The following is a 15,990-nucleotide window of genomic DNA, read 5'->3' on the forward strand; positions in this document are numbered from 1 at the left end:
AGCAGCAGTCGGAGTTACATTCTGTTGTCGAGATCCTGCATGATAAACAAAACTGTGTGGACAGTCTGCATGATAAACAAAACCATGTGGGCAGTGTTTGTGGCCACACTCTGAATGGGAATGTATCATACAATTTGAAGCTACAATGTGGAAAATGCCCTGTGATGATAGCAAGTGATTGTAGCAGAGCAAAATATGTCAGCCTTTTTTTTTTCTTTTAGGTTTGATTTCTGTGTACAGATGTTGCATTAAGCAATAAAAAGATGTTTGTCACTACAAATGTGACCATATAGATCATATGGTAAGTCCAGTGCTGTTTTTTTCATTCTACTGTGCCTGTTTCTGCTCTCCTCTGCTCCTCACAGAGCTATCCTTCACCACACACAACCACACTACCTGCCATGCTAGTCAGACCAGAGTGAAGTTCTTCACATGGTTTCACCACTTGCGTATCTCTCTCTCTCTCTCTCTCTCTCAGTATAGATAGGTATTTAGTTTATACAAATAGGTAGATACATATGGAGAACAAGAGACAGGGAGAGACCGGGCCCATCATCACTACAACATATGCATACATGCACCTTTGCAATGGATGCCACAGTGGATTCATGATAATTTGACAATCACTACATCAGCAAATGATGAAAGTGTGACTGCAAAACATAGAAGACACAGAAGGAGACATGTACAGCAATATAGGGAGACGCTGCATGTCAGGGATATGAGCCGTGTCCAATCATTTTGATGGCTGTTCTTCTTGTGTCTCTACAGTGCCTGTTTTGTGAGGGTTGTGCTGCCGCACTGTGGGCCCTTCGACACTGCGACACTGCAATGCCTGGTATCATTGCTGGCATAGCCCTTTTCTAGCTTTCTTACTTCACGATAAGTGTGTTATTATAGGACCTGACCACTTGTCTTAATTCCTTCTATGTTTTGCAGCAGCGCTTTCATCATTTGCTGAAGAAGTGATTGCCAAATTATCATGAATCCACTCAGGCATCCATCGCAAAGGTGCATGTATGTATATGTTGCCGTGATGATCTTTATGACCATTAGTTCCTTCCTGCATCTCCTCCCTCCACACATATACCCATCATGGATCAAAGAGGTTTTAGCTTTCTGTCTGCAATCAATACGTTTCTAATGAAACTGAATATAAGAAACATACTGCATTAATGAAGTGCTCTGTAATGAGCATACCTCTGAACGTTAAAAATCGCAAGAATGGCCTTTCAAAGTCATAGCAGAGGGTCCAAAAGAGGAGCACTTTTTATTTATTGGAATACAAGTTCTTTAGATACTAGGCCTCACACAGTTAATGATAAGGAATGTTTGTACAGGCTTATCTCATTTATTTAGTAATATATGTATATCCTTGAACAGGTCCGTCTTATGAGGTAAATCACAAGAAAATGAGTAAATCCAGGAGAAGCAAGGCAAAATCTGATGTTAAAACTCATTGCTCTATGCCTAAATCATATCAGCTGAGAACTAAGAACTATGGTGGTGAGCAAGGCATCTGCTGCATCATAATAGTATGTGTGCAATCTGATACAGATATAAGGAAATGGGGATTCACTGGAAGACTTGGCAAAGGATTCCAGATGACATGTTTAGTTCTAATATAACCTGAATCTGAAGAGGACACTGCTGTGTAACTTCACCAGCAGACGATCTATACAGGAGAAAAATGTGAGAATAATTCTAAACAGGATAGAAGTGGTATATGTAGAATAAATGCCATTTATAGTACAGACTTCAACAAAATGTATATGTCAGATGAACTCTTCTGACTGTAATGCATACATACAAAGAAGAAAAGTGAAAAGTGATCCTGTCAATGTTTCACAAGACAATTAATGCTAATTTTGTGCACATGGTAGCACATCATACTTCTGAATCTGATGTAAAGTAAGAACAAAGACTCAACTCTTTTTTTGCATCGCAGTGAAGTAGCTGGTTGAATTAAAGATTAAGCAGGTATACATATGCGCACACATACATAAACGTATATAGGGGGTGTCTCAGAGAGCATGTCCAAAGATGGAAGTGTATGGCTGCAGAATGTTTCCTGGTAATTTATAAGTAAGGCTTGGGTGCAACCTGTCCTGTGCCCATCATATACCGTACTGATACACTGCAGCTTTTTTGCAGCTTAATTTTATGCTATTTTCTCGTCTGTTTCATATCTGTAAGGAAGTACTAAGACATTTTAATTATTTCTTTATTGTCCCATATCTCACAAATATTATTATGTTGCAAAACTGTTTATTCTTTGACTTGCTATAGTGTCCCAAGAGATGGAGAATGTGATATCCTGGTGCTATTTTTTTTTTATTTTATTTGAAGTATTTTAGCATCGTACTTGGTGTAATCAGTTTTATTATACTTAGTTAGTGCACGTTTATGACTCAGATTACCTATAGTTTAGTACTTCACACCTACATAGCACATTTGTACTATTGTTATATTTATGCACTCTAGCTTCAGAATGTTTGTGAAAGAGCTTACAGTGTAAGCTCTATAAAAAACTGAAACTGAAAGTCATGTTTTACTGAAGTAATGCTACTGTGTTTTCATAAAAAAAAAAAAAAAAAAAAAAAAAAAAAATCTATCGATGGTGCATTCCACTAGAATATAGCAATGGAAGTGCTTCAGGTGAGAGAGTCTGTAATTTTCACTTGCATTGCTAGTACACAACACTGAAATTAATTTTTGAAAAATCATGTAACAGTGGGGTAATGGAATTTGTCCTTTTCCCCCACTGCTTTGCAATCTCAAAGTTAGTATTTTTCTAGTTGTGTGGGGTGTTTTGGGATGCTAAGGGATTTGTCCATTTCAAAAACACTTGCGTGTTATATGTGTTATTTTTGAAGTTTCAGTGGTTCGCATCTGATGGGCGGCCGCGTTGCTGCCTCACAGCAAGAGGTTCTCCGGTTCGATCCTCGGCTGAGGTGTCTTCTGTGTGGAGTCTGCATGTCCTCCTTGTGGTTGTGTGGGTTTCCTCCGGGCGTTCCGGTTTCCTCCCACATCCCAAAGACATGCTGTAGATGAATTGGACACTCTAAATTGGCCCTAGGTGTGAGTGTGTGTGTGTGTGTGTGTGTGTGTGTGTGTGTGTGTGTGTGTGTGTGTGTGTGTGTGTGTGTGTGTGTGTGCCTTCTGTGGAAGGTCGGGCGCCGGACTGGCAACTCGACACCGTAAAACTACACTGCCAATCATGAGCAGACAGGTGATCCGCTGTGGCGATCCCTAACCGGGAAAAGCCAAAAGAAGAAGAAGAAGAAGTGGTTCGCATCTGATGCAGTGAATATTGATGCAATATGAAACATCCATACATATATTTACACATGTTTATGACACATATATAAACACATATAAAAACATATCTTACATATATAAAACTATAAATAAAGATATACTGCTCTTGGAAGCAGCAGTCTGAGCCATGCATAAAATGGTTGTAAGTCTTGGATTTAAAAAACCTGGAAACAAAAGAATGGATAAGAAAAGTTGCAAAAGTGTGATAAAGATTTAAAGCAAAAATGTGATACTTTAATCTAGCACCATGTTACCTAAAAATTAAGGCATGCATACCAAGACTCAGATTAAACTACAAAATTAATAATATAGCAGAAGGTTTTACCTGAGATATGGACTAATGAAGTATCACAAAACAGAGTATAAAGAAAGGAGCTGCTGAGGTGAAGTTAAGTAAAGTAGAGGACTACATAGAGCAGTGACCACCAAACTTGTCATGCAGAGGACCACACCGGGATGATGGAACAAAAGCTGGGAGCTGATGAAGGGATAAAGGCTAGGGTGGGGCCTGATGATGGGATAAAGGCTAGGGGCTGATGATGGGGTAAAAGCTGGGGTGGAGCCTGATGATGGGAGAAAGGCTGGGTCTTATTGCTGTTGAGAAATTATTTAACATTAATTATTTCTGAAACATATTCATGCAAAAAATGAAAGTGCAGGAAGAATTCACACTCACCAGATGTGATGTGTTGCAGGTCATTTATGATCCTCACGCTATATCGGTATCATATACACAGGTTCATGGGTAAGTACTAGGCTAGTTGCCCTGCAAGCTATTTTTAAGCCTTGTCAGTATCCCTTTTTGTGCTTAAAATAACCTATCTCATTTGAATATAGATTGTCCTTACTCATCCTATAGTCAATAATTGTATATTACCCCTAATAAGAATAACTGGGATCATGCCACAGATAATTTGAGGGGACCCATGCATGGGATAAAGCATTTAGGAGATGCCCCTGTCTATAAGTAATACAGGGGGCAGTTCTGGGGTAAATTTTCTGTTTCCCATCCATAGATCTAAGTTGTTCTTGAATATCAGCAGGGATGAACTTTGTTTTATGTGGATGGAGAGTCTGTTCAACAGCAGTGTTATCCTTTATGAGATTTACCTGTCCCTCTAAACCATTCTGTTGATGTTGCAGAATAGGTTTATATCCTTAGACTATTTCTATTGCCATTTGACTTGCTGATATACAGTAAATCCATCAGTAATGGGTCGTAGGATGCATTGTATACAATGGGTCGTAGGATGCATTGTATACCAGACACAATTATCTCTTAACACTCTGGAGGATATACAGTATAGTGAAAGGGCTATGAGTCATTCCATTCAGGGCATGTTATTGCCTTGTATCCTTTTAGTAAGGTATCTCTGTGGGTGTTCAACTTGTTGCATGTGTCTGGACAGATACATGTCAAAGGCTTAATGAGGTCAGACTAAAGGGGGACAATGACATCCCTAGATCTACACACAATTCCTTTGTTTATAAGCTTTGTAATATATAAGAACTTTCTTGCAACAATAGACATATGTTGGTCAAAAGCTAGCCACTATCCACATAGGTTTCCAAATCCTGAAGAACTGGGTCAACTCTTAGGGGTGTATTATCAATGTGGTAGTTCCCTGAGCTAGCTGACTTCCTGATGGATACAATAATGTATTTTTTGGCATGTAGTTTCAGTCTATGATTTTTTTCACCAGTTATTTTTTTGAGACAAGCTATCCTACAGCATGGCCAAGTCATTCAGGGATTCAATGACTGCTCCTAGCTTGCAGTTGTCTGCCGACTTAGTCAGCCAGAGACCTGTGATAATGGCTTTTACTTCAAAAATTAGACATAACCATGGGGGATTCCATTAGTGACTGTTCTCGTTGTGGAGGTAACATCCTCTATTTTGATTATCTGCATCCTATATGTCAGCCAGTTGGCAATCCAGTAGGTGACATAGTTTATTTAGCTTTTCTACTGTGCCTGAGTGGTAAATCGTGTGAAAAGCTTTGGCCAGATTGAGGTATGTGGTGTGTACCATTTTGCCTTAATCCATTACCTTGGTGATCTTTTGAAAATAATCCCACCAAGCTTGAGTAAGCATGACCTGCCTTGGTTAATCCAAACTGAGAAGGGTTCAGTGTTTGGATGTTCCCTATGTCCTGATTGATTAATACCTTCCAGTGGCTTTACATAAGAGGCTAGTCAGACTTATGGGTCTGTAATTGCCTGGGTCTGTGGAATGTCCTTCCTTATGCAGGGGAATGACTGTAGCTATTCTCCATTCACTTGGTGCAAAACCTGTATGGAGGCTGAGACTGAACAGTATTGTTAGGAGTGTGGCTGAGTCGTGTTTCATGTTATTATTTAAAATGCATCCAGGGATATTGTCAGGACCCATACCCATCAATGCAGTATTTTTAGCTTTTGATAGCACATTTAGGACTTAGTCTTATGTGATAGCTGGAGGTGAGCCAGTTTCAGGTATATCTTGATGGACAGATGGAGTAGAGAGAGAGGGGTAAAATTAGAACTAAATTTATCGGCCAGTAGGTTCACTATATCTTCAGTCTGTATGGGTAACATCATTCATAATCGCCTGACTGCATTGCTGCATCATGCTTTTGAGATTATGAACATAACTAAAAAATACCTTATAATTGTCTTTGGCTTGGGTAGCTATTTTAGCCTCAAACTTGGATTTGGTGGATTTTATTAAGCTCCTAAATTGTTTATTTCAGTGGCAAAGGCTCTTAATTATGGGAATTACTCTTCTTACTTTTGAACAGAGTTCTTTTCCTTTTATTATAAAGCTTGCTGATATTATGATTCTACCACATGAGTCTGCACTGCACTTGTTCCTATGGGGTACAACTACATCAGTCCAGAAGTTTACATGTTGATACTGTGTGGTGGTGTACATTTCTGCATATTCAGTGGAGTTAACTGGGTTTGGGGGATTTGAAGCTTACCAGTGAATTACTTAGGAATAGGTAATTTGGCTTAAAGACATTTCTAAAGGTACCTTGGGTGGAAGGGACCTCTGATTTCAGTTTTATTTCAGAGAAGACTGCTTTATGGTCAGACCTAACAAGTGATGAAGAAATGCAAGGGATGGTGCAAGATGCTTCCATATTCGTAAGAACAAGATCCAAGATCGTACTGCCCCCAGGTAAGTACTCTGACTAATTGTTCCAGGGCATTTCTATTGACAAAGTCCAGTACTTGTGCACTAGTGGTGGTGTAGGTTTCCCATTCTATAGTTGGATAGTTTAGGTCATACAGCAAAATAAACAAAAACAATTGAAGGAAATCAGTGCTAAGAAACATCAAAATGTAGCGACCAATAAACAAGCAAACAGCACTGTAGAATGACAAGGCATGAATCCGAATGTATGAAAACCACCTTAACACAACATAAACGCTTTAACCATATCACTGCATTTTCGTCCAAGCGTGGATTTCATCAGATGTACAGCAAACAAAAAATCAACAGTTTAAATACCCTTTTACCCACAATTCAGTCACCAATTAATTACACACCCTATAAATTAAATCCTAACAAGATACAAAGCACTACAAATCCATTTAATGAATAATAATACAAAATACTTATTTTGTTAAACTGTATAAATGTGTGCTAAAAACTTTAAAAATGTATGAAAATTAAAAAACTGTATAAATGTGTGCTAAAAACTTTTAAAATGTATGAAAATTAAAAATATATATATTAATACCTACATCAACTGAAAAATATAAAAATTAATATTAAAATGAAAATAAAAATAAAACATAAAAAAGTACACCTAGATGGATTATATGTTCTAAAAGCTTCATCTAGTGGTTAGAAACATATATTGCAACCCCTAAAATTCTAACAGCTGGAGATACATAGTACAAAGTATTTAACAGGAAAAATAGAGGTAAGAATAAAAACAAGTATCACTGTGAACAAGCTAGTAAGGGAACTACATAAACATCATAATCTAGCTGCCCTCATCTTTAAAACTGGGGCTAAGGATAGTTCTCATTGAGCCTTGGTGGCTTATTCACTTCTAATATAAGCTGCCAGTATACTTCTTTGTATTCAGCTTTTGTCTCCCAGGATCAACCTCTGACATCCACTGAGACTTCCTCCAACACAAAAAAATGGAACTTAGCCTGTATACAGTGCATGTTTTACATTCTTATTCCTGACATCATCAGGGCCAGCCTTTGGTCAACTGGTGCCCTAGGCAAAAGGCCTCCAGAGCGCCCCCGCCCCCCATACACCACCCAGTCCTCCATCCTGGTCTACTACACCATCCAGATTACTTTTTTCTTCATTTTTCTTACAGTTTGTCTTACTCTTCTGTTTTTCCTGTATTTATTCAACACGTTTTAAACAAACTTTTTCTTTACTATCAAAAATAATCAAACACTGGAAAACTGCCTCTACTAGACTGGTTCCTAGGCTGCTGCCTAATTGGCCTATGTCTAAGGCTGGCTATGGACATCATAATAGTATTTGTATATTCTCCTTTATTGCTTACGCTCAGTCTTTCCTACATAGAAGGCTTCACATAGCTCACATAGGGAAATATAAATCACCTGTAGAAAGGCACCGGAAACCAGCTGGTCCACTCAACAGAAGTTTAATCCAAAATGCATAGGAACCCAGTGGTTTAAAAGCACAAAGCACATCAAGCACATAAACGCTGTAAAAACAGTTCCCCTTACGTTTTCGTCTTACAAACTTCATCATATAGGCATGTACTGTCCCAAAGGCCATGTTAAATACATTTTCAAATGGAAATTAACCAATAAGAAGTATTGATCAATTAAACAATGAACAATGAAGGTTCAGTTTAAATGGATTAAAATACAGAATGTATGAGATGAAAGAAATAAAACCTGTAACATGAAATCAGTCTTAAAAGTTTTGTAATGTAAAATGCATCAAGTAGGGTGTATTGTGTGAATTGTCCACCTAAAATACTCATGTTATAAAACAATATTTTATAAAAAAAAATTTATAAAAAACATAAAACCATGTAAAAAATGGTAAAATAAGGCAGCGTGAAATAGCACCATCTAGTGGAAAAAGCAAGAATGATTACATAAATAAATAAACTGACTATATAAAATATATATTATTATAAATATATAAATACTCATGTTATAAAATATTTATTGTTTTATAACATGAGTATTTTATGTGGACAATTCACACAATACACCCTAATTGATGCATTTTACATTACAAAAGTTTTAAAACTGACTTCATGTTACAGGTTTTATTTCTTTCATCTCATACATTCTGTTTTTTAATTCATTTAAATTGAACCTTCATTGTTAATTGTTTAGTTGATCAATGCTTTTTATTGGTTAATTTCCATTTGAAAATGTATTTAACATGGCCTTTGGGACAGTACATGCCTACCTGATGAAGTTTGTAAGACGAAAACGTAAGGGGAACTGTTTTTACAACGTTTACGAGCTTGATGTGCTTTGTGCTTTTAAACCACTGTGTTTGTGTGCATTTTGGATAAAACTTCTGTTGAGTGGACTGGCTGGTTTCCGGTGCCTTTCTACAGGTTATTAGTAACTTTTGGGCATTTTCAACTACTTTTATATGTTTATAAATATAAATCACCCCCAAACTACTACAATGAGTGTAGGTCTTCCCTATAAAATATTTATTCCTACTGTTAATAAACACACCATCACTATGTAGTATGTAGGGGCAATAAGTACAAGTCCCATATTTGTAAGTTTCAGCTCTTTTATGACTTCCCTTATTCAAAAGGTTACTTACTATTCCAGTCAAGTAAGTCCTTTATACTTAAACCCTTTTGAAAAATAAATTTAAGGAGGGGGGGTTCTAAAAATACTATCCAGATCTGATATACCAGCAATCCTAGTCCATTCCTTCAAAATAATATTTTAATAATACCAGCATCACCATTAAAATTAGTCACTAAAGCCCCCTTAAAACCACTCCCATTCTCATTACTATCAGATACCACATTGGTATGGTCGTTACTATCCCTTAGGGCACAAATGTCCTTCTCTAAAAGGGGTGAAAACCTATCCTTCCTTCCAGCCAGAATGTGCACCATAATTTCATCAATCAGTTTGGGGGGTATCCCCTCTCCAAAAACATCTCTCTTAGATCTCACATTCCTTCAAAAAGTGCTGTACATCTGAAGTCATCCTACATATACTAACATATTGTCTCTTGACTCTACTCTTTTTTTGCTGAAAGGGATGCGCACTGGTAAAGTATAAATAAGAATTTGAAAATGTATCTTTACGGTACACCGTAGGCAAACTCCCTTGTCTCCAATAATTTATGAATAGCAATGTCTAAGTAATTCATTTTATCACATGTAATTCCATAAGTAAATTTCAAAACATCAGTTGTATTATTAATAATATAGGTGATAAATTCTCTTAGTTTGTATGTGGTGTTATTGACCACAGGTTCAGAGCAGATTTGGGCGTTACCTTTGAGATTGCGGACATATGTAAAGAAGGTCTTGTGATTGCCTTTAGTGGATGTGGCCAATTTGGACTCAAAGTTAGCCTTAGAGGAATTCACCAGTGACCTTATTTGCTTGTTCAGACAATGGAGAGATTGCTTTCAACTTGGCACCTGCTCATTCTTGGTTCTGGACAGCATTTCTTTTCCTTTTATTATGGAGTTTGTTTATTGCTGCTGTCCATCAGACAGGGTTACTTTTTCTTGAGGAAGATTTGGTTCTGTCAGGTATTGCTGAATCCATACAGCTATGTAGGTGCTCATATACGTTTTTGGTGTAGGCTTGGACATTAGTGCTAGTTACAACTGAAGGCATGGTGGTTGTGAAGCTGCTTATACCTGCTCTGAGGAGATTGTGGTCAGCTTTGGAAAATATTTTTTGCTTGACCCTGATGGGGTTGGGGGTCAGGGGAGATGGTGACTGGCTTAGACCTTACAGGCTATGAGACACATGTGTACTACGTGTGATGACACTGTAGGAGTGTTACAGTGGCTACACATGTTAGTAAGGACCACGTCCAGGATATTTTCTCCTCTTGTAGGGGTGTCGACCAGCTAATCCAATGCATTGGCATTGATGAAGTTGAGGAATCTCTGGGTGTTCATGTTTGGGCTAAAATAGGTTTTCCAGTCTATGGTTGGGTAGTTAAAGTCACCCAGACTCAGGGCAGAGGGTTGAATCTTGATGGATTCAAGTAAATCCAGATAGGTGGAGTGGGTATCCTGAGTCATGGTTGGGGGTCTGTAGCTAGCTATAATTTGAATAGGTGTTTTGTCAACAGTTAACTGCACTTGAAGTGTCTCCTGTACGTCATACCATTTGACCAGCCTGGAGATGTGTATGTCTTTGATAAATATTGAAACTCCACCACCTTTGGCTTTGTAGCCCTCCATTTGGAGTCTGAAAGTATGGTAGGATGAGTAACCTGGTAAGGCTGGGGTGCTCTCCACAGCTTTAAACCAGGTTTCAGTGACAGCACAAATGTCAGCATCCTCCAGGGCAAGGAATGCTTGCAATGAGTGCAGTTTCATGCTAAGACTCCTACCGTTTAGCAGAATGACCTTTAAATTTCATTTAGAAGAATTTTCACATTGGTAATTTTGTGCTCATGACTTTGCCCTAAAAAAGGCACTATGAAGGAGGCAAGAGCCTTTGCCAGAAGTCTGAAGCCTGGGGGAGATGGATGAAGGCCATCTCTGGCAAAGCACTGTGGTCTGTCAATCATGTCCTCCCAGGCTGTCAGGTACTGGAGCCTCTTGGAATGACACCAGAAACTAAGCCAATTATTAAAGTAAATCATTTTCTCTTTGTATTGAGGCATCATTCTGGGTGATGGCAGGATGCTGCTTAAGGATGACAGAGTCATAGCAGTACCTGCTGTTAAGAGACTGGAGTGCATGCATGATATTGTGGATTCTAGCACCTGACAAGCAACTTACAGTGACTTTCTCCTTGTCTAGCCTGGTGAGGGGGCACATCTGTGTGTCTCACAATAGAGTCTTTTATGACTAGTATGTTGGGTTTGCGGCTGGGCCTTAGAGGCTGTGAGACACAGACATGTATACTATGTGTGATGCTTGGTGCTGTGTGCTGTGATATGCATGTATGTTTTTGCTTCAGGTCTCTTTTGTTTAGGTTTTTGTTGAGAACCCCCGCATATGTAGGAGTGTGTCGTACAGATGTGGGTGGTGTTAGAGGTGTGGCATTCTTAGTGTTTGTGCAGACAACCTGCTCAGTGCCACATGTACTGGCTTGAGACTGAGACAGCAAAGATTCTAGGTTTTTAATGTGATTGAATCTCTCACGTATTGTGTTCCTAGGTGGTAGTAGTAGAGGATTGTCTGTGTACATAAGGAGGTTGCTACACTGTCTCAAGATGCCCATACCAACTAAACTAGCAGGAGAAACCATAAAAAATTGTCCGTCCATGGGTATCAGAATCTGTGGAACAGAGGTCAGGGATAGTAGAGTGGGTACTATCTGAAGAGAATACCTATAGGTGTGAGTAGGGCTGGATAAAATCAATACAATAGCTGCAGGTGAGGGCCTCACTTAAACTGGAGTGCTGGTACGGGAAAAAATGCAACCAAGGCACCTTGCAAAGGGTTAACACTGTGCAGCAGTGGTGCACGATGGGCAAACAAGCACAAACCCACACAAATGCTGGGTTTAAATATCATAAAAATGAAAGTAAAATAGAAACACTGGACTTGACCAATCAACCCCTGTCCGTGACCTCTTAGTTCAACACCTTATGCCAGACCAGTTCCAACAAGTTCACTTACTCTCACTAAGTGCAGCCAGGCCCTGGCCAACACAAGATGGTGTAGCAGGAAACACGTGAATTACACCAACATATCTGGATACAACAAAACCTGTAACCAGACTATGCTAAAGATATTTAAACTTTGTTTAGTTTGATTTAACACATGAGAACAGATACACACTTAAATATAATGGTAGTAAACAAGAGCAAACTGATTTAAACAAATTAACCAATTAACCAATAAAAAAGCTTAAAACTGAGCCCTGTTCCAACAGTCTTCAATCAGATAAGTTCTAACTGCACACTCCTGCCACTAAGGTGCAGGGAAACCCTCTTCAAAAAAGATGCCCTGGACTAGTGCTCAAATTATACAAACAGAGCTAGATTTAGCAGGTCTGAATCTAGTCTATGCTACAGCAAACAAGGTGCACCAATTTCAGAAATAAACAGTTCAAATAAGTAGGCACAATAAGCCTTTAACCAGCAATTCCTAGCGCAGAAGGGCAGAATCTACCCTCTCCTCCCACAAGAGTGCAGACCACAAACCTTCGTAATGTAAAATAACTGGCCTGAAGCCCAAGTGCTTAAACCAGAACTAAGACACTTTTGGAATAACAAACACTAAGCCTTCAACCAGAAATTCCCAACTTAAAAGGATGTAAGCTACCTCTCCAGCCACAAGAGTATAGACCACAAACTTCTTAATGTGAAACAACTGTCCCGAAGCTCAAGTACTTAAACCAAAAGGCTTAGAATAACAGTTCCAATTTAATCAGGCTACTAATGAGTAGTAATAAATGTAGCATAATAAATGCAATTGAGTACTTTTAAGAACAAGCAGTAAAAGAAAAATAAAGTAGGACAAAACACAAATACAGTAAAAGCAGATGAATATTGTGCAATTTTTTTAGTTAAGTGGGAAGGGATGAAACATGATAATTCAAGGTTGAGAAACTAAGGGGATGGGCCTTCCCAAATGATCTCTCTCTCTCTCTCTCTCTCTCTCTACTTGGTAGAATATGCTGATGAGATGGTACTGAGAGGAGCATCCAAAATGAGATTTATAGTAGGGACAGGCAACTCAAAAGCCACCAAATTTAAGAACAAAGCAAGGACTGAGTGGGTGGGAGGGGGAACTCTTAAAACTCCAACAGAACAGAAAACTTAAAACAAAACAAATGTAATACTAGAATAAGATACAACATAGAAGTGATCAGATCTTAAATAAAGAGCTTCAAATCAAAATTAAATTCAGAGATGAGTGATATTCAGAGCAATGCAGACCATACAAACACTTTAACTAACTACAGATATTTCTAAATAAAAGTGCATTGCTTTTTCTCAGGTCCCTCCACTAATTAAAGGAGAACTGCACCCACAAACTCAAAAAACATTTTTATTTCATCATGGTTTGGTGTTTCCTACATTTTAACACCACTCTGAGACTATTTAGAGTTTTTTAAATATTTTTATATGCATTTTCTGAGTCTGACTACATGAGGTCTAGCATCGTGAAGTAATTCTGATTGTTGAGTCTGCCTGTAGGTATCCCACAATGAACTGCTCATCTGTAAAAAGTTACATCACGCAGGCCTCTTTCTTCCTAAAGCTCCTGTCACTACATTGATTTTACATGCATATACTGCTGTCATTCAGTCAGTTAGTTTTAAGTAACATTTCATGCCATTCAATGACTACTTAAAACACAAACAGTGCAAATGCTACAGAATAGACTTTCAAAGTGCTTTTTACTGCTGCTTATTTTTAGAATGTCTAAACTGCATTTTTTTTGTGAAGCCTGAATTTTACTACTTTAACTCATCTCCCATCCCCCATCACACCTAACTTCCCTAGCTGTCAAAGTGCTAAGGGTAATTTGAGCTGTAACCTTCTCAGATTAACACCTCACAGAAGGAGCATTGACTCATGCACTGTTTCCTTGTTCTAGCCTTTACTTTCTGTATGGGTAGGGGAAGGACCAGAGAGCTGTGACATCACATCATGGGTGGGATTTTAGGACGGTCATGATGATGGAGGGAATTTGCCAGAAAACTACTTGTATTCAGTGGCTTTGATGACATCAATGAGTTGGACACGTTTTCATGGTGGGATAAAAGATTTTTGAAAGTGAAACCACCACAGTGCAGTAAGATACTGTTCTAGTGGAGAGAAACAGTCAATTTAAAATATTTTAAATACTGTGTTGTTGTTTATTCAGAGCAGGGACAATAAAGAGGGAGAAAAAGGACAGAGAACAGAAAGCATTTAATAACAGAATGCTGTTGTTGTCCTTTAACTGATGGTATTCACAGTTTGCAAAGGAATTCTTTGGTAATTTTTAAGAGTTCTTGGCTAGGGTCAGTGAAAAAAAACTCCAACAGAACAGAAAACTTAAAATAAAACAAATGTAGTACTAGAATAAGATACAAAATAGAAGTGATCAAACCTTAAATAAAGAGCTTGAAATCAAAATTAAATGCAGAGATGAGTGATATTCAGAGCAATGCAGACCACACAAACACTTCATTGTGTGACTTCTACTTATTGCCTACTACATAGTGATGATGTGTTTATTAAAAGTAGGAATAAATACATTGTAGGGAAGACCTACACTAATTGTAATAGTTTGAGGTGATTTATATTGCCCTGTGTGAGCTATGTGAAGCTTTCTATGTAGGAAAGACTGAGCATAAGCTCAAACAGAGAATATACAAACACTATTACAATGTCAGGAATAAGAATATAAAAAATGCATTGTATAAATATATATTGAAGTGTAAACAAGCCAAGTTCCAGTTTTTTGTGTTGGAGGAAGTCCTAGTGGATATCAAAGGTGGACCCTGGGAGACAAAAATTGAAAATGAAGTATACTGGCAGCTTATATTAGAAACGAATAAGCCACCAGGGCTCAACATGAACATATCTTTAGCCCTGGTTTTAAAGTTGAGGGCAGCTAGATTATGATTTTCATGCAGTTTACTCACTAGCTTGTTCAGAATGACAATTGTTTTTTATTCTTACCTGTATTTTTCCTTTTTAAATACTTTTTATGTTTTACTATGAATCTCCAACTTTTGAATTTTAGGGATTGCAATATATATATTAACCACTAGATGGAGACCTTAGAACATATAATGTACCTAGGTGTACTTTACTATGTTTTATTTTCATTTTTATATTTATTTTTCAGTTGATGTGGTAGGTATTAATATATATGTTTTTAATTTTCATACATTTTAATGCTTTTAACACACATTTATACAGTTTTATAAAAGAGACAAGTATTTTATATTATTAATTAAATGGATTTGTAGTGTTTGTTATCTCATCTGGATGTAAATTATAGGGTGTGTAATTTATTGGTGACTGAATTATGGGTAAAAGGGTATTTAAACTGTTGATTTTTTTGTTTGCTGTTCACCTGATGAAGTCCATGCTTGGATAAAAATGCAATGATACGTTTATGCTGTATTAAAGTGGTTTTCATATATTCAGAGTTGTGCCTGGTAATTCTACAATGCTATTTGCTTGTTCATCTAGGAAAATGGCATTGGGTGTAATACTGAGTGATTCTAGCTCCTGTACAGAGATGTTGTGGCTTTCTTGTGTCACACAGGGAGTTCAACATCTAGCTAATATATGGTACATGACCTTCTGATGGTTATTTGACACAAAGAAGCTCTAGTGCATCATATAACACACACATACACATAACACATGCACCCAGGTCACTCCACAACAAGTACAAGTATAACTCTGTCATTGTCCACGTGGGTATGAATGACCTGAAATGCACCTCCCTGGACTACATGAAAAGAGACATGATGGAGCTGTTGGATTACGTGGCCCAGGCAGGTATGACACTAGCCGTGAACAGTTTCCTACCGT

This window comes from Protopterus annectens, chromosome 15.part0 (genome assembly GCF_019279795.1).
Source record: "Protopterus annectens isolate FY-2018-M chromosome 15.part0, PAN1.0, whole genome shotgun sequence".
NCBI classification, from domain to species: domain Eukaryota; kingdom Metazoa; phylum Chordata; order Ceratodontiformes; family Protopteridae; genus Protopterus; species Protopterus annectens.